This window comes from Macaca thibetana, chromosome 3 (genome assembly GCF_024542745.1).
Source record: "Macaca thibetana thibetana isolate TM-01 chromosome 3, ASM2454274v1, whole genome shotgun sequence".
NCBI classification, from domain to species: domain Eukaryota; kingdom Metazoa; phylum Chordata; class Mammalia; order Primates; family Cercopithecidae; genus Macaca; species Macaca thibetana.
The window spans coordinates 130,077,340-130,096,231 of record NC_065580.1 but is presented as its reverse complement, the minus strand read 5'-3'; the positions used below and the strand labels follow the sequence as shown (position 1 = coordinate 130,096,231).

The window sequence follows — 18,892 nt, the reverse complement described above, 5'->3', positions numbered from 1 at the left end:
GCAGGAGGGAAGTCTTTGGGGTAATGGAATAGTTCTATATCTTGACTATGGCGGTGGCTACAGGAATCTACGTATGAGATAAAATGTGCATGACACTATACACATACGTAGCACAAATATGAATTTCCTGGTTTTGACATCGTATTACAGTTATGTAAGATTAAGCAAACTAGAAGAGTACACAGGACCTGTCTGTACTATCTTCACAGCTTCGTATGGATTTGAAGTCATTAATTGTTCCAAATTTTAAAGTTTTGTTAAAATTCACAAATGAACGTTTTTTAATAAAAATAAACAACTATCACAGGACCAATGTGTATCAGTTAAACACACCACTCATTCTGCTGCTTCTAAGTATAAAAAGAGAGCAAGGGTACCACCAAAAGAGAGTGCCATCATTTGAAAGGCTATGTAGTGGTGGTGACAGTGTCTGTTATGGTAGAAGGCAGGAGAGTCGGCACACCCAGACTGGACATCAGAGTTACAGACGGCATAGCCTGTAAACGCAGGAAGAAACATGGAGGATCAACTGCGTGAAACTCAACTCTTCCTCTCCTGGGTAGACAGACCTTTCCCTAGACAGGTAACCACCACCAGCACTGCTTCCAGAGGGAGCTCTGAGGGGCCACACGCAGCTCCTATGGGAGCACTGCATTCCAATAAAGAGGAGCTTGATTGAGCAACCTGGACATAAAGAATGCACAATTCAATTGGTCCCACTGATGTCAGACAAGACAGAGTAAAAATGATCTCTGCTGCTGGGACAGTTAGGATTCTACAAATCGTGCCCCAGGGCTAGGATTTATTCCGGGTCCAGGTACCCTAAAAAGGACAGAGAGGTACAAAGCTTACTTACAAAGCTCCCAGAACTATTAGTACTCTTTCTTAAGGCTCTGGATGCAAGCCAGTTTCGTCTCAGAAAAGCAAAACAAAAACACTTTGCAGATGTGAGTAGTTTCCCGCTATCCTTCTTGAGGGTCCGCTTCCTATTCCTGGGTTCAATGTCATGCCCTCAGAAGTCACTCCTCTCCTCCAGGCAACTCATCTGGGACTTACAGGAAACATCCAATCAATTCTAGCAAAACAATAAGCTATCCTTTGACCTCAGTTAAGAAATAAAACTTATGGGTGATTGTTTTCCCTTAATTTTTTTTCCAGTTAGAAAATAATACTCACTATTTACAAAACCTGATATATATAGACAAGCAGAAAAAAATGTTTTAGTCATCATCCAGAGACAGTTACTGTATATGGTACATATTCCTATAGTGTTCCCTCTGCATTCATTCAAATATTTATATACTGATTGATTACTGTACGACAGGCACTTGGGATACAAATGTTAAGTAAAAATAAACCGTTTCAGTCATTGTGGAGCTTACTGTGTAATATGAGAGTATGACTATATATTTGGAAGGCCTAAAGGAAGAAAATAAAACACTATTAATGCTGAGAAATTAACTTTAAAATGGCTAACTTTCAAAAAGAATTCATATTTATGTGAAATAAGCTAAACAGGTACATGAAATCTGTGGAACTCTTGTAACAGACAATAACAAGTTAGAAAGTATAAAAAAGATCTCAGTCATAATAGCATCAATATGTAAAGTCTTGTAGAAAACATTTTAATGAGAAAATATAATCCACATAAAAATACAGAAATATACTTAACACAATGTGCGAAAATAAATGTTATAACCATGTCAAACATTCCGAAATGTGTAAGTTTACTACAAATGGCCATAAAAATCCCACAAGACTTTTTGGAACTCAACAAAATGATTCTGTCAGCAAAAATAAACAGACTCAATTATTTTTTGATTTTCTAAATTAATTTTCTGAATTTATTTGCAAACTAGTTAGAAGACTGTGAACTCACAGACCTGTCAAACAAACCATTACAGTATACACTGACTCAAAAATGAATCTAATATAATATATAAGGTAATTTAATGTTAGAAGAAGGAGGGGAAGGAGAAATTTTCAATAAATAGTGTTGCAATAACTGGTCAGCAATCTGATACCCCCTACATTAATTACAGGTATCTTTAAAAAGTTAAAGTTTTTAGAGACAAACAGAAAATGGAAAGAACTGAAATTAAGTATTCATGAAAGTCCTAAAGAGGTGAGGATCTAAGGTTACAAACTGCAGGAAAAGTCAAAAAGGAAACAAGACTTAAAACACATAAACTGAAACGTCTAGCTAGTTTTTAATAGGCTATCTGTAGCCAAAACATAAAAGCAAATAAGAGACTAGAAAAAAAATCTGAAGTAAACAGGACAATGAAGTATTTTATTACATTCAGAAATAGTACTAACAAAATTTATAAATCTGTGAAAGACAAGCAGGAAAAGGTTATGGGCAGACCATGACCTTGAACAGACCACAAAATGTGAACAGTGTGCTAGAAACAGAAACGGAATGCCAAAGGTATGTGCCTTTAAAATTCTGACATATCCCAAACTGGTCTGACAAAATATACTATTTACATTCCCACCTACAGTGTATGAGAGAATCTGGTCTCCCATAACCTCATAAGCATAGCATTATTGAACTTCAATTTTTTGTCACTCTGACAGGCAAACAAAAAAAATCATTTAATGTGCATTTCCCTAAGGTTAGCCACCTTTACAGATATTTATTAGCACTTGCATATTTTCTTTAACTGATTTTGCTCATTTTTCATATCATTACTATTTTCTTTCGATTTACAGATACTCTTCTTATATATCTTTTTTTTTTTTTTTTTTTTTTGAGACGGAGTCTCACTCTGTCGCCCAAGCTGGAGTGCAGTGGCCGGATCTCAGCTCACTGCAAGCTCCGCCGCCCAAGTTTACGCCATTCTCCTGCCTCAGCCTCCCGAGTAGCTGGGACTACAGGCGCCTGCCACCTCGCCCGGCTAGTTTTTTGTATTTTTTAGTAGAGACGGGGTTTCACCGTGTTAGCCAGGATGGTCTTGATCTCCTGACCTCGTGATCCGCCCATCTCGGCCTCCCAAAGTGCTGGGATTACAGGCTTGAGCCACTGCGCCCGGCCTCTTATATATCTTTCAGTCCTCACCTTCATGGTATGAAGACACCATCATTCTAATAAAAGGCTTATTAGTATTTCCAATCTGTAATCCAAGGTTCACCAACTTTCATATGATTAAATATGCTTCCAAAATGAATGTGAATGTCAATGTCAGAGTTTTAATGTTAAATATAACGAAACAATATTTGTCCAAACGTTAGCCTGGACAAATAATTCCAAATGATAATCAACTCCCTGGAACATAATGTAGAGTTGATTGCTGCTGGAATGAGCAGAGCAAGCAGGGCAGCATTCTTAAGGAATGAGTTCCAGACAACAGTCTTCTATTGTACTAGATCAAGCCCTCCTTGGTTAAGCAAAATTGTAACTCTAATCTGAGCATGCCATTCTCTGGACTAACAGCTCAAAATTACATACAAGATAATCTGGCTACTGTAGCCTACTTTGTACCATTTCTCTATGCTCTCACCCAGGGAAGCAGCACAAATGGTCCATTTATTCACTAAGTTACTGACCAAAAATTATTTCTCCTAACTCCACCTAAAGGAACAGCAACCTGCAATACATGAGGTGGTCTCTGTTAAAGGCATTTCTTTTCTTTATGTTTTTTTTCTTCTTTTCTTTTATTTGACATACGGTCTTGCTGTATAACCCAGGCTAGAGTGCAGCGGCATGATCACAGCTCACTGTAGCCATGACTGCCTGGGCTCAAGTGATCCTCTCCACTTTAGCTTCCCAAGTAGCTGGGACTACAGGTGTGCACCACCATCCCTGGCTAAATTTTTTTTTTGGGGGGGACGGAGTCTCACTGTCGCCCAGGCTGGAGTGCAGTGACGCAATCTCCACCTGCTGGGTTCACACCATTCTCCTGTCTCAGCCTCCAGAGTAGCTGGGACTACACGCACCTGCCACCATGCCCAGTTAATTTTTTGTATTTTTAGTAGACACAGTTACCGTGTTAGCCAGGATGGGCTCGATATCCTGACCTTGTGATCCACCCGCCTTGGCCTCCCAAAGTGCTGGGATTATAGGTGTGAGCCACTGCACCCGGGCAACAGAAACAGGATCTCACTATATTTCCCAGGCTGGTCTCGAATTTCTGGCCTCAAGCAATCCTCCCATCTTGGCCACCCAAAGTGCTGCTATTACAGGCATGAGCCAATGCACTCAGCTCAGAATTTTTTTCTCAAAGGCATATCATAGTTTTAGTTTTGCTGCAGCCATTTCATCCGTAATCACTTGCTGTGGCTGGGTAAAGTGATACACACACACGCGCGCACACTGGTTTAGAGAAATACAAAACGCAATGCCTAGACCTGAAATGCATTTATTCAGATTTGTTAGATATGCGCAATCAAATATTCGTGCTATGCTCTAAGCTTTTAAGAAGTCTCTTGTATCTAAAGTATAAAACACATATGTAAATGACATCTAACTGAGCTGGACAGGCCAATGTACTGGAAAAGAGCTACCACGTTGCCACAGGGCCTCGCCCTATTGGCCAGGCTGCTCTCCAACTCTTGGGCTCATGTGATCTGCCCACTGTGGCCTTCCAAAGTGCTGGGATTACAGGTGTGAGCCCCCACGCCCGAGCTAAATTCTCAACAGAAATAATAGAAGCCAGAAGATAACCTGACAATGCTGAAAGATTCTAAAGTATGAATGGCTTAAAAAAAAAAAAAAAAAAAAGGCTGAAAGATAAAACCTGCCCACCTAGCATTCAGTGCTCAGTGACTATTTCCTTTAAAAACTGATGGCTGCCGGGCGCGGTGGCTCACACCTGTAATCCCAGCACTTTGGGAGGCTGAGGTGGGCAAATCATGAGGTCAGGAGATCGAGACCATCCTGGCTAACACGGTGAAACCCCGTCTCTACTAAAAAATACAAAAAACTAGCCGGGCGAAGTGGCGGGCGCCTGTAGTCCCAGCTACTTGGGAGGCTGAGGCAGGAGAATGGTGTGTACCCGGGAGGCGGAGCTTGCAGTGAGCTGAGATCCGGCCACTGCACTCCAGCCTGGGTGACAGAGCATGACTCCGTCTCAAAAAAAAAAAAAAAAAAAAAAAAAAAAAAAACTGATGGCAAAGGCCTGGCACAGTGGCTCACACCTGTAATCCCAGCACTTTGGGAGGCTGAGGTGGGCAAATCATGAGGTCAGGAGATTGAGATTGTCCTGGCTAACATAGTGAAACCCTGTCTCTACTAAAAATACAAAAAATTAGCCAGGGGTGTTGGTGGGTGCCTGTAGTCCCAGCTACGCAGGAGGCTGAGGCAGGAGAATCGCTTGAACCCAGGAGGCAGATGTTGCAGTGAGCCAAGATTGCACCACTGCACTCCAGCCTGGGCAACAGAGCAATACTCCGTCTCAAAAAAAAAAAAAAAAAAAAGATGGCAAAAAACAGACATTTTCAGAGGAGAAAAAAAAAATTGTTATGCAAAGACATCCACTAGAAGAAATACCAGGGAGAGCTCTTCAAACTGAAAGGAAAATTACCCCACCCCAACTAGAACACAGAGATGCAGAAGGAGCCTGGCCCAAAATACAACTTTTCTATCCACTGGGTAACCCCAAAATTTGTGTGAATCACTTTATTACAGTGGTGTGGAACCAAACCCGTAATATCTCTAAAGTATGCCTGTTATATTTTACAGTAGCCCTGGGGAAAAAAATATACCATCCAATAAGAATTGTTATAAACTCTACAAATAATTAGAAGAAATGAGTTTTCCACAAATTTACATCAAACTCTGGGTTCACAGCATCACTTGTTCTTTACAAATAGGGCAGTAATACACCCCAGTTAGCAAGCAACAGTCCTGGCCTAAAAGCACCCGCTTTGATTCTCAAAAGTGACCTCCTGTGGATAGTAAGTAACATGGTCATCCTATTTATGAACTCACTTAGAATACCCTTGTGTCTGTTCACCTTCAAATCCTACCTTGTTCAAGGATCAAGGGACATCTGACTCCATCTTCCCCACTGACAGGATAATTCTCTCTCCAGTTCCTGTAGCTTTTTATAAATACAGCCATTATGATACTCATGTCCTATTACAATTACTTGCTTACATGTCCACCCCATGCTCTTAGCCACTTAGCAGAGTGCCAGGAACTGAGCAGGTGCTCAACAGATGTTTTCTAAGCTTCTCAAACGATTCACCAGAAGACTGGCAAAGCACATGCAGAGACAGTGTTCTCTCACTTTTGTCCCTTACACACTCTCCAGGGCTCAGTAAAGGTGGGAGTAAAAAATTAAACAGCAGGCCGGGCACGGTGGCTCACGCCTGTAATCTCAGCACTTTCAGAGGTCGAGGCGGGCAGATCACGAGGTCAGGAGATCGAGGCCATCCTGGCTAACACGGTGAAATGCCGTCTCTGCTAAAAAACATACAAAAAATTAGCCGGGCGTGGTAGCGGGCGCCTGTAGTCCCAGCTACTCAGAAGGCTGAGGCAGGAGAATGGCGTGAACCCAGAAGGCGGAGCTTGCAGTGAGCCGAGATTGTGCCACTACACTCCAGCCTGGGCGACAAAGCGAGACTCCATCTCAAAAAAAAAAAAAAAAAAAGAAAAATTAAACAGCAAACAACTAACCTGACAAGCAGTGGTTCTCAGACTTCAACGCACATTAAAATCACTTGGAAGACTAGTTAAAACACAGAGTACTGGGTCCTACCCCAGAGTTTCTGATTCAGCTGGCTTGGGATAGGGCCTGAGAATTTGAATTTAACAAGTTTCCAGGTGATACTGCTAGGAACTACCTTTGAGATAAAGAAAACACCACAATTACGAAAATGTCCATTTATTCTCATGACTTCATTCCCAGTGGGAGACTCCCTTTTCTGAATATGAGGAACCATGAGAGAGCTTTTGGAAGAGACAAAAATCAAGACTTTTTTTTTTTTTTTTTTTTTTTGAGACGGAGTTTCACTCTTGTTCCCCAGGCTGGAGTGCAGTGGTGTGATCTCGGCTCACTGCACCCTCTACCTTTGAGTTTCAAGTGATTCTCCTGCCTCAGCCTCCCAGTAGCTGGGATTACAGGTGCCCACCACCACACCCAGCTAATTTTTGTATTTTTAGTAGAGACAGGGTTTCACTATGTTAGCCAGGCTGGGCTCGAACTCCTGACCTTGTTGTGACCCGTCCACCTCGGACTCCCAAAGTACTGGGATTACAGGCGTGAGCCACCACGCCCAGCCAAGACTTTTTAAAATTGGGACAGAGTCTCCCTGTCACCCAGGCTGGAATGCAGTGGCACAATCATGGCTCACTGCAGCCTCGAATGCCTGGGCTCAAGCAATCTTGAGCCTCAGCCTCCTGAGTAGCTGGTACCATTAGTTCAAGCCACCACACCTGGCTAGTTTTTTTTTTTTTTTAATTTTTGTTTATATAGATGAGGTCTTTGTTGCCCAGGCTGGTCTTGAACTCCTGGGCTCAGGTGAGCCTCCCACCTTGGCCTCCCAAAGTGCTGGGATTACAGATGTAAGTCAATGCGCCCAGCCTAAGATTATGACTTCTGGGGCTCAAGAGCCCAGTGAAATAGGAGTCAAAGGTCTGGGGAGGAGGCTGGTTTTCCCCTGAAGATATAATCCAAATTCGACAGCCACACAGAGAAGGTTTCAAAACAAAACTGAAAGCCTCTGAAAATCAAGAGTGAAATTTTCAGCAATCTCACTGTTCTCAAAAGACAAGTATGACAGTATAAAACCACTGTTGGGGAGGGACTCCTATAAACTCACCAGACTATCAACTGAAAGGCTTAGGTGGGTACCTGCTAGGAATAAGGGCAAATCAGAGTGAAATGCAGCCTTATCCAACCTGCAACACAACCTCAACCCTCAGCTCAGTCTCTAGCAGTATTAGGTGATCAGCCCCACTCTACCTGCCTAGCAAAAGGAACAGTGATTTCTTCTCTGAAAAACAGCATCATCCAGACCCTTACTGTATTCACAATGCCTCACATTCAGAAAACTAAAAACCAACAGAAAAAGCAGATAATAGAAATAGATGCTCAGATGATTTATACTTGATTTTACCAGAAAGACTTACTTAATGGTATGCTTTTAAAAACAGAAAAAAAGAGGGAAGGCCGGGCGCGGTGGCTCACACCTGTAATTCCAACACTTTGGGAGGCTGAGGCGGGTGGATCACCTGAGGTCAGGAGTTTGAGATCAGCCTGGCCAACATGGTGAAATCCCGTCTCTACTAAAAAATACAAAAATTAGCCAGGTGTGGTGGCACACGTCTGTAATTTCAGCTACTCAGGAGGCTGAGGCAGAAGAACTGCTTGAACCTAGGAGGTAGAGGCTGCAGTGAACCAAGATCACACCACTGCATTACCGCTTAAGCAACAATGTGAGAGACTCCGTCTCAAAAAATAAGAAAAAGAAAAGAGGGGCCGGGCGCGGTGGCTCACGCCTGTAATCCCAGCACTTTGGGAGGCCGAGGCGGGCGGATCACAAGGTCAGGAGATCGAGACCACGGTGAAACCCCATCTCTACTAAAAATACAAAAAATTAGCCAGGCGCGGTTGTGGGCGCCTGTAGTCCCAGCTACTCGGGAGGCTGAGGCAGGAGAATGGCGTGAACCCGGGAGGCGGAGCTTGCAGTGAGCCGAGATCGCGCCACTGCACTCCAGCCTGGGCGACAGAGCGAGACTCCGTCTCAAAAAAAAAAAAAAAAAAAAAAAAAAGAAAAGAGGGAAAACTTATAAAAAGATTAAGACTTTCAACTGCAAACTGGAATTTGTTAAGTGTCAAACTGAAATTCTAGATCTGAAAAGTATAACTTCTAAAATTAAGAATTCAAACCGTATATTTAACAGCAGAACAAACACAGAAGAAAAGTATTTTCTAGTACTCAGATTCTTCTCCAAACACACGTAAAGCATTTGCTGAAGAATGAAACTGAAATCTTTGCATTTCACTGACCTAAATGGCAGAATCACTATCATAATCACTATTGCTTATGTTTGGGGCTGAACTGGTTGGACCTGTAGTCCAACTGGCTGACCAGTTTTTCTGTCAGAATCTAAGAACCTTAACCTTAAAATAATCTCAACTTATTTCTCAAGCACCATTATATGTGTGTATATTTAAATGTACCAATGTATTTACAGCACTAGAAAAATATGTATCTTTTAATGCACTGAGTTACTAGATGGAAGTATTGAAAAGGCAAAAATTCCTCTTTAAGGAAATAGCTTACATCCTATAAGTGCTCTTACAGGTAATGAAAAAACTGTGTCTGCAATTTGTTCCCTAATATGTCACAAGCCAAAAATAGGCTCTTGGGAGAAAGCAGTGTCTACTCAATATAGCTGATATTTAAAGAACTTAAATACTGAATTTCAGTACTGTCTCTGTCATAAAACACTGTATTTCCTGGGGCAAGTAACACCTTAACAATGTTTTATAAAAGCATCAGCAGTTAGCATATGGGTATGAAAGCACTTTGCCATTGAATTTCTCATACATGGTATTAAAAAGTGTCCATTCATGACTATACAACATTTATTTATTTTTATTTATTTTTTGAGACAGAATCTCGCTCTGTCGCCCAGGCCGGAGTGCAGTGGCGTGATCTCTGCTCACTGCAAACTCCGCCTCCCGGGTTCACGCCATTCTCCTGCCTCAGCCTCCCGAGTAGCTGGGACTACAGGTGCCCGCCACCACGCCCGGCTAATTTTTTGTATTTTTAGTAGAGATGGGGTTTCACCGTGTTAACCAAGATGGTGTCGATCTCCTGACCTCACGATCCACCCACCTCGGCCTCCTAAAGTGCTGGGATTACAGGCATGAGCCACCGCGCCCGGCCGACTATACAACATTTAAAACCCTAGACAAATAAAATCCACATGCACTCATTACAAATAAAATCTACACTCTCACTAGACAAAATCTACATTCTCAATACAACCCCAACTGCAATGGCCAATAAATTTACACAAATAAAAGTATAATCCAACTTGCTAAACAGGACCCAAGCATATTATCTCCTGAGGCACCAGTTATGATAAGTTTTAGACATTCTATTTCGTTAGTCTATGGTTTTGTTTGTTTGTTTGTTTGTTTTTAGAGATGGAGTCTTGCTTTGTTGCTGAGGCTAGAGTGTAGTGGCTATTTACAGATACAATTATAGTGCACTGCAGCCTCTAACACCTGACCTCCAGCAATCCTCCTGCCTCAGCCTCCCAAGTAGCTGGGACTACAGGTGAACAACACCTCGCCAGGTGTTTTTTGTTTTTACACTTTGTATTTGCTTTCTTACAATATTCTATTCAAAGCTTTGGTCACCAGCCCAACTCCTTTTTGAGGAACACATTTAGAAAACAATGTCAAAAGCTTTACAGATATACAATTAAGGAAAGATAGCATTACATAACTATATTTAGGCAAAGGCAGTTTCACCCAGTTTACTGAGTAGGAGTGAATAAGGATGGTCTCTCTCCATTAGCACAATGCCTGGCTCCTGTTAGCATTTGATAAATCTGAACTATTATTACTTGAAAGTGCAACTCTTCAGCTGGAGCAAAATACAGACAATACAACTTACTGGATATTTCATCTAAGATGAGTGGATCTGCTCCCATTTTAAAAATAAATCATATGCCTGGGCTTTCAAGCCAATGCTCTCTGTGCTGGCGCTCGCATCGCAAAACCTACTTCCAGAAATGAATCTTCAGTCTGTTTGGTATTCCCTCAGCCCATCTCTGTACGGAGGTGAAATGGCTTTCATTCAAATATGTGCCCCTGTCGGACACACACTGGGTCATGCCACCACTGAGGCTTTGGTGGAGGAAGTCATGGTGAGCCTCAAGGCCTGATATCACCTACCACGAGCCTCAGGGAACCCAGCTGGCATGGCAGCAGCGGTCTTGCTCCTATGACATAAAACAGTTTTTGGAGTGTGCCCAGAACCAAGGTGACAGGAAACTCTGTGAGGGTTTCAATAAGGTGCTGAAACAGTACAGACTTGCAAACAGATTGGTCTAATCAGAAAGTCTGAATTGGAGAAATGGAAAATCAGCTCTCACAACCAAGTTATTTAGCCCACAAATACAATTGATAGTGAAGGTATAAAGTATAATCGTCAGGTAAACCTCTCCTCTCTCATAGCTTCCCTGCTTCAGGACTGCAATGGAAAAGGGTGTTCTTACTGTGCAGAATTTCATTAAGATGGCTGGGTAGATGTTTGTGTGGCACCCTTAAACTAGCTGTTATGATTTTATTCTTTGTTGAGTTAATCAGAATAAAGTGATTTTCTTCCAAAAAACAAACAAATATGTGCCCGTGTCAGACTGTTCCATTGTGATACCCCCATGATAAAGCATGCCTGTTAAAACATATGGCTCCGTGATTCACCAACAACAGAAAACAGATGCACTCAAGGAACTTGTCAGGAAGCACAAACTCAAACCCCACTGCTGATAAATTCATTACAAAAGATCCACTGAGAAAGTATGGAAGGTAGCTGAAGAATGTGCAATTTACCTACTTATCTAGATAATCTAAAACAGATCCTTAAATCAGTCTAGAGATCTAAGTACTCGGATCACATTATTTTGCAAGCAAGAGAAATGTTTTTATGGAATGTTTTGATGTTGTATCACCGTCTTACACAAAAAGCCAATAAGGAGTTTTACTAACACATAAAGTAAAACTCGACAACTACCTTTGAAACGCATGCTGTAAAGAGTCTTTGGGAATCCAAACCAGAAATGATCTCTTTTGTCTTATGGTCACTGACCCATGTAACTGATTATATTTCTCTCTGAACTGGCTACTCAAAAGCAAAGCCAAATGTGTGGCCTTCTAACACGTAAGACTTCAGTCCAAGTGCTCTGTGTACACAGTTCATTCCTGTTTCCATCTTAATTTCCCCTCAGTCCTGAATTCCTCACCCACTTATCTCTGTATGTTACCAACAGCATGTCGCACGTATCTTTGTAAGTCATTACAAATCCTTTCTGGAACAAGATGTGGAACAAGTAAATGATATATTCCACTGAAAAAAATTATAGCTCAATAAGAAAACATTTTCTTTGATTAATAAACATTTTCTATGTTCAATTTCTAAAGGCATTTTCTTTTATGTGCTCCAAAGTACCTTCTAAAGGAAAAATGAAAGTGCTTAAAATTAGAAAATTCTAACAGAGGAACTACAAAAATAAAACACTTTCATTATGTATTTTTAACTGCAAAGCACACAGAAAATTATAAATATACCCCTATGTGAAAATCCCCCAAAAGCGATTTTTAATTTTAGAATACCATAAATTCAATTACAGTTGTGTATTTATTTTGAATGGGAACTGAATAGACTAGCTTCAAATGTGGTTCAGAAGGTCTTTGTACAATTCCTCCTGAGTTGTTCTGTGCCTAGCATAGAGGATGCTGCCAAACCATTCCTTAGTGTCAAACAGCAGAGAATTTAGAGCCCTCAAAATTCTTGCTACATTCCTGCTTCAGAGATTTCAGCAATCTCCTCACTGTTACCAGGGGAAAATAAAAAGCTTAATACTCTCTCAGTGTGTAATATTTTACGCATTCATGAACACATACTTACTCTAACTTCTGACTTTTAACCACATTTAATTAATTGATCATAATCATGGTTTTTGGTCATCTTAGTGTCCATTGCCAAGAGAGCTATGCTACCAGAAACAAAATGTTCCACTAGGGCCAGGCTCGGTGGCTCACACCTGTAATCCCAGCACTTTGGGAGGCCGAGACAGGTGGATCACCCGAGGTCAGAAATTCGAGACCAGCCCGGCCAACATGGTGAAACCCCGTCTCTAGCTCGGCATGGTGGCGCGTGCCTGTTAACACCAGCTACTTGGGAAGCTGAGGCCAGAGAATCACTTGAACCCAGGAGGCAGAGGATGTAAGCCAAGATCGCACCATTGCACTCCAGCCTGGGCAAAAAGAGTGAAACTCAGTCTCACCACACCCCCTCACCAAAAAAAAATTAGCTGGGCATGGTGGCGGGAGCCCAAGATGGTGGGTTGGGCTGAGGCACAAGAATCACTTGAACTGGGGAGGCGGAAGTTGCAGTAAGTAGAGATCGCGCCACCACACTCCAGCCTGGGTGACAGAGCAAGACTCCATCTCAAAAAAAGAAAAAAAAAGGTCTACTATAAATTACACTTTGTATCCCACTGACAGTAACTTCACTGAAAACAGGAATTTCACAGGAAACTTGAAAACAGCACCATAAAAGTATAATGTTTTCCTAAAGCATTTTAGGACCTTTATCCAAACATCAAACAGATAAACATAAGTTAAATAGTATTAAGTGGGATAACTGTAATTTCACATGTTTACATATTGTAACAATAGTCCAGATTATTTAAACTCACTTCAGCCATGTGAAGTAACACACATGATGTTTCTACAGTGCTTTATGATAGAAGTGTGCATTTAATAAGACTTTCAAGATGTTTGGTCTGTACTATGAAACTTCTTTTTATAGAGACAGGGTATCACTCTGCCAACACAGGCTGTAGTGCAGTGTGGCTTGATCACAGCTCACTGCAGCCTGGAACTCCTAGGCTCAAGCGATCCTCCCACTTCGGCCTCCCATAGCACTGGTATCATAGGCATGAGACACTGCACCAGCCTGAAACTCTTGGTTTTAGTGTGATCACTTTTTTTTGTTTGTTTGTTTTGTTTTTGAGACAGAGTTTCACTCTGTTGACCAGGATGGAGTGCAGTAGTACGATCTTGGCTCATTGCAACCACCGCCTCCCGGGATCAAGAAATTCTTGTGCCAAAGATTCCTGAATAGCTGAGATCACAGGTGCACACCACCATGCCTAAGTTTTTTGTATTTTAGTAGAGACAGAGTTTCACCATCTTGATCCAGGCTGGTCTCCGACTCCTAGCCTTAAGTGATCTGCCCACCTCAGCCTCTCAAAGTGTTGGGATTACAGGTATGAGTCACTGCACCCGGCCTACGGTGTGATACCTTTACTGATGGGCTAAGAAGCCACTCACTTGGTACCATTTCTATCTCAGTCACAGGTGTTAGGTTTACACAGGTATTTCCTACATTTGAGGGATATCTCTGCTAGAGATGTTTGCTCTGCAGCCAATAAAACCACAAGTGCCAGAAATTAAACTCACAGTCAAGATAGAAATTCTATGTCTCTAGCCAAACACTCACATAGGTAAACAGAATCTTAGTTCTATATGTAGACATCACAATGAGTAAGTACTGATAACATTTTTTTCATTGAAAACCAGCAACAAAATTCAAAGAAATCAATGAATTATTCTTATAAAATCAGTTAAGTACTCATTAAACACTTGTGTGCCCAACTGGTGTTGAGAATGTAGAGATAAATGAATGCAGAATTCCTGTTTACAAATTAGCTGGGTCAGACATCCTTACAGAAAGAAACAACTAGAAAATGAGTATACATTCACTTCAAGCATCTTTTTTTTTTTTGTGGAGATGCAGTCTTGCTATTTTGCCCTGGCTGGTCTCCAACTCCTAGCCTCAAGCGATCCTCCCACTTTGGCCTCCCAAAGTGCTGGGATTACAGGTGTGAGCCACCATGCCTGGCATCACTTCAAACATCTAATAAGCAGAGAAAATTAAAATACAAGACAGCAGTAATTAGCTGGGCGTGGTGGCACATGCCTATTGTCAGTCCCAGCTACTCAGAAGGCTGAGGCAGGCAAATTGCTTGAACCCAGGAGGCAGAGGTTGCAGTGGCCAAGATTACGCCACTGCACTCTAGCCTGGTCACAGAGCAAGACTGTCTCAAAAAAAAAAAAAAAAAAAAAAAAAAGCAAATAATCAAGCACTACACTGAAAACATTTATCCTTATCAGCTACATAGCAGCCTGTGTGTAAGAGCTACATAAAATTCCACGTTAGGGCCGGGTGCAGTGGCTCATGTTTGTAACCCTAACACTTTGGGAGGCTGAGGCTAGAGAATCACTTGAGGCCAGGGGTTGGAGACCACCCTGGGAAACATATAGGGATTCCATCTCTACAAAAAAATTTAGGCCAGGTGTGATGACTCACAGTTGTAATCCCAGCACTTTGGAATACCGAGGAGAGCGGATCACGAGGTCAGGAGATTGAGACCATCCTGGCTGACACAGTGAAACCACATCTCCACTAAAAATACAAAAAATTAGCTGGGCATGGTGGTGGGCACCTGTAGTCCCAGGTATTCAGGAGGCTGAGGCAGAAGAATGGTGTGAACCCGGGAGGCGGAGTTTGCAGTGAGCCAAGTTCACACCACTGCACAACAGCCTGGGCGACAGAGCAAGACTCCATATCAAAAAAAAAAAAAAAAAAAAAAAGGAAAAAAAAAATTTAGCTAGGCAAGCTAAATTAGTAGGTGGCAGGCCTGTGGTACCAGCTACTTGGGAGGCTGAGACAAGAGGATCGCTTAAGCCTGGGTGGTGGAGGTTGCAGTGAGCTGTGTTCCTGCCACTGCATTCCGCCTGAGTGACAGAGAGAGACGGACACATTTCTTTTCCTTTTTTTTTTTTTGAGATGAAGTCTCACTCTGTTGCCCAGGCTTGAGTACACTGGTGCAATCTCAGCTCACCAAAACATTCGCCTCCTGGGTTCAAGCAATTCTCCTGCCTCAGCCTCCTGAGTAGCTAGGATTACAGGGAGGTGCCATCATGCCCAGCTAATTTTAGTGTTTTTAGTAGAGACGGGGTTTCACCATGTTGCTCAGGCTGGTCTCGAACTCCTGACCTCGTGATCCGCCTGCCTCGGCCTCCCAAAGTGCAGGGATTACAGGCATGAGCCACAGCGCCCGGCCAGAGAAACCCATTTTAACCACACAAGGACCCAGCTAAAAACCCTTCCCTGGTTCTGTTACCATCAGATAAATCCTAAGCTCCTGTATCTCTGTCCTGCACTTTTTCTCTTTAATAACCACCCTCCAGGCTCTGTAGCTGATGCCTGTAATTTCAGCACTTTGGGACACTTGAAGCAGGAGGATTACTTGAGTCCAGGAGTTTGAGACCAGCCTGGGCAACACAGCAAGACCCCATCTTGACAAAATATTTAAAAATCAGCTGGGTGTGACAGCACCCATCTGCAGTCTCAGCTACTCGGAAGGCTGAGGTGGGAAGATCACTTGAGCCCAGGCAGTTGAGACTTCAGTGACTCATGATCGTGTCACTGTACTCCAGCCTGGGTGACAAAGTGAGACCCTGTCTCTAAATAAATAAGCACCTCCTTATAGTTACTGGTCTCCTCTCCTTTGGTCCCCCCCTCTCCCTCACTCCACCCTGTTAGTCTAAATGTTACTCATTCTTCAGGACACCTGCAGAAAGTATTCCCTGATCCCTTCCAGGCTCCACACCCAACAGCATAGCCTAAATGCCCAGCTCCTTCCTCGGTGCTCCATCTTAGCTCACACTGCTTACCACACTGTTTTCAAAGTATCTTGACTGTCCCTTCTCCTCAACTGGGCAACTTCTAGACAGCAGAAACATGACTGCTTAGAAGGTCATTAAAAATTCAAATCCTGAACACTTCTTAATCCTGCGGATATGAATCAGTAACTCTTAAAAGCAAAATGTTATTTATCATTAAATATTAATAATGTAATCACATTTTCTTGCATCTCTGGCAAGTATCTTGGTACAACAATTTTAAGGAACAGACTTTTTTTTTTTTCTGAGATGGAGTCTGGGCTCTGTCGCCTAGGCTGGAGTGCAGTGGCCGATCTCAGCTCACTACAACCTCCGCCTCCCGGGTTCATGCCATTCTCCTGCCTCAGCCTCCCGAGCAGCTGGGACTACAGGTGCCCGCCACCACGCCTGGCTAATTTTTTTTTTTTTTTTTTTTTTTTTTTTTTTTTTTAGTAGAGACGGGGTTTTACCGTGTGAGGCAGGATAGTCTCGATCTCCTGACCTCATGATCCGCCCGCCTCGGCCTTTCAAAGTGCTGGGATTACAGAAGTGACCCACCGCGCCCGGCCAGAACAGACTCTTTAACAGCAGTTAAAGAGTCTGGCTCACGCCTATAATCCCAGTACTCTGGGAGGCCGAGGCGGGAGGATCGCTTAAGACCAGGAGTTTGCCACCAGCCTGGGCAACACTGTGAGATCCTACCTCGAAAAAAATAATAAAGAAAAACAAAGCAGTTTTAGGTTTAGAGGGGGGAAAGTAACTCTCCAAGCCAAAAACCAACTCCCAAGGTGCTCCTGTGAACTCGTCCTGGGAAAATTTCCTATCTAATCTCAAAGGCAAAACGAGCCCACGGGCGCCCACGACACATTTCCCAACCACAAGGATTGGTCACCCGCGCTGAGACACCGCCAGCTGCCTATGACCTAGCCTCCAAAGCGGCAGAGTACCTCCCTCTCTCTCCCTAAACTTCCGTGATGGGCATCCCTCGGCTCTCCTCCCAGACGGTTCGGAAGTAGGGACTTCTGCTCCTAACCCCAGCCCCGCAGCCTCGCCCTCAGCCACGGGGTGGAAGTCACCACCACAGGCTTCAAATCCCCTCCCAATTCCGGGACGCTTCTGTCCCCCCAGGGTGACGCGGGATCAAGTACCAGCGCCCCTGCCGCAGCCGGGGGCTGTGGTCTGGGTCCGAGTGTCCCATACCGGCGCGTTCCGGGGAGGTCGTGGGAGGGGCCCCGCGCGACCACAGACGTTGCTTCGGAGCTAGCGGCCTGGACAGAAGGTGGGAGCCAGGCCGAGGGGAGCCGCCGGAGAGGGAGGTGGCCAGGAAATGCTCCGCGTCAGGCCGTCGGGGCTCGGCCGGCGCTGGAGATTCCGGCAACGAGCGCCTGGGACGTAGAGGCCGCGCACTGTGAGGATTAAGGGAGCCGAGGGCGGCCTGGAACGGGGAAGGCGGCAGTGACGGGGGACAGAATGTGGGACTAAGGACAGCGGGAGGCACCGACGCGCAACTGCCCCGGCCCCGCGGACGGCACGGACCGATCGCCCCGCCGCCCCCAGCCCGAGACGCCCCGCCGCCCCGCTCCCGTAGCTGAGAGCTGGGCAGCTTTTAGCTCCAGTCCGTCCGCTCCGTACCTCGCCCGCGTCTCCGCCGGCGTCCAAACCGCCGCTCTCCCGCTTCGCTCGGGTAAGTCGGGGCTCCCAGGTTTGCTCCCGCCTCACACCCACCCTCCTGCTCGCCCCGCCCCCGGCACCGCCAGCGAGCGCACGTCACGCACGGCGCGTAAACGTCACTTCCGGGGCCTTTGGTTCTTGACGGGAGGAAGTGCGAGTGGATCCAAAGCGTCGAGCGAAGTGGGGGAACGCCCTGACGCCGAAGAGCAAATGGAAGAGGGCGGCCTCCGGGCCAAAGCTGGGGCGCTGGGGAGCCCTGGAGAAACCGGCGTTTCCTAATCTGTGGCTCAGTCCCTGCTTCCGGCTTCCGACGCGCAGCAGCCGGAGGGCGACGCTGCGGCCGCGGTGGTAGCGCGAATGGCAGGTGGAGCGGAGCCACTGCGCCGAGGGACGCTTCAAAAACTATGAGTTTCAGCCCTTCGCGGATCCTAGGATGTGACAGGTGTTCGAGTTAAAAGGTCTTAAGGCGATCGGTTGATTCAAAAGCAGCTGAATCTTTAGGAGGCCCAGGCAGGAGGATCGCTTGAGACCAGGGCCACAGAGCAAGATCCTCGTCTCTACAAAAGAAATTTTACAAATCAGCCGGGCATGATGGCGGGCACCTGTGGTCCCAACTACTGGGGAGGCTGAGGTGGGAGGATTGTTTGATAGCCCAGGAAGTTGAGGGTGCAGAGATGCCATCTCTGAACTCCAGGCCAGGTGACAGCAGAGCGAGATCCTGTCTCAAAAACAACATACTCGACACCCAGAAGTGAAATAAATTAGCCAGTGTCACAAAGTATTAATGGTTGAGTCACAAA

At 44.4% G+C, this 18,892-nt stretch overlaps 1 protein-coding gene across 4 annotated transcripts in view; it reads right to left on the bottom strand.

Moving 5' to 3' along the window:
* RABGEF1 (RAB guanine nucleotide exchange factor 1) overlaps positions 1-18,162 on the bottom strand; it is an 82,454-nt gene extending 64,292 nt beyond the window's left edge. For 3 of the 4 annotated variants that reach the window (XM_050783575.1, XM_050783577.1, XM_050783578.1), the window contains exon 1: positions 18,054-18,162. The gene's annotated coding sequence lies outside the window, so the exon portion shown is untranslated. The remainder of the gene's footprint in view (positions 1-18,053) is intronic. The other variant, XM_050783576.1, reaches the window with a different exon arrangement.
* Between the last annotated feature and the right edge of the window lie 730 nt (positions 18,163-18,892).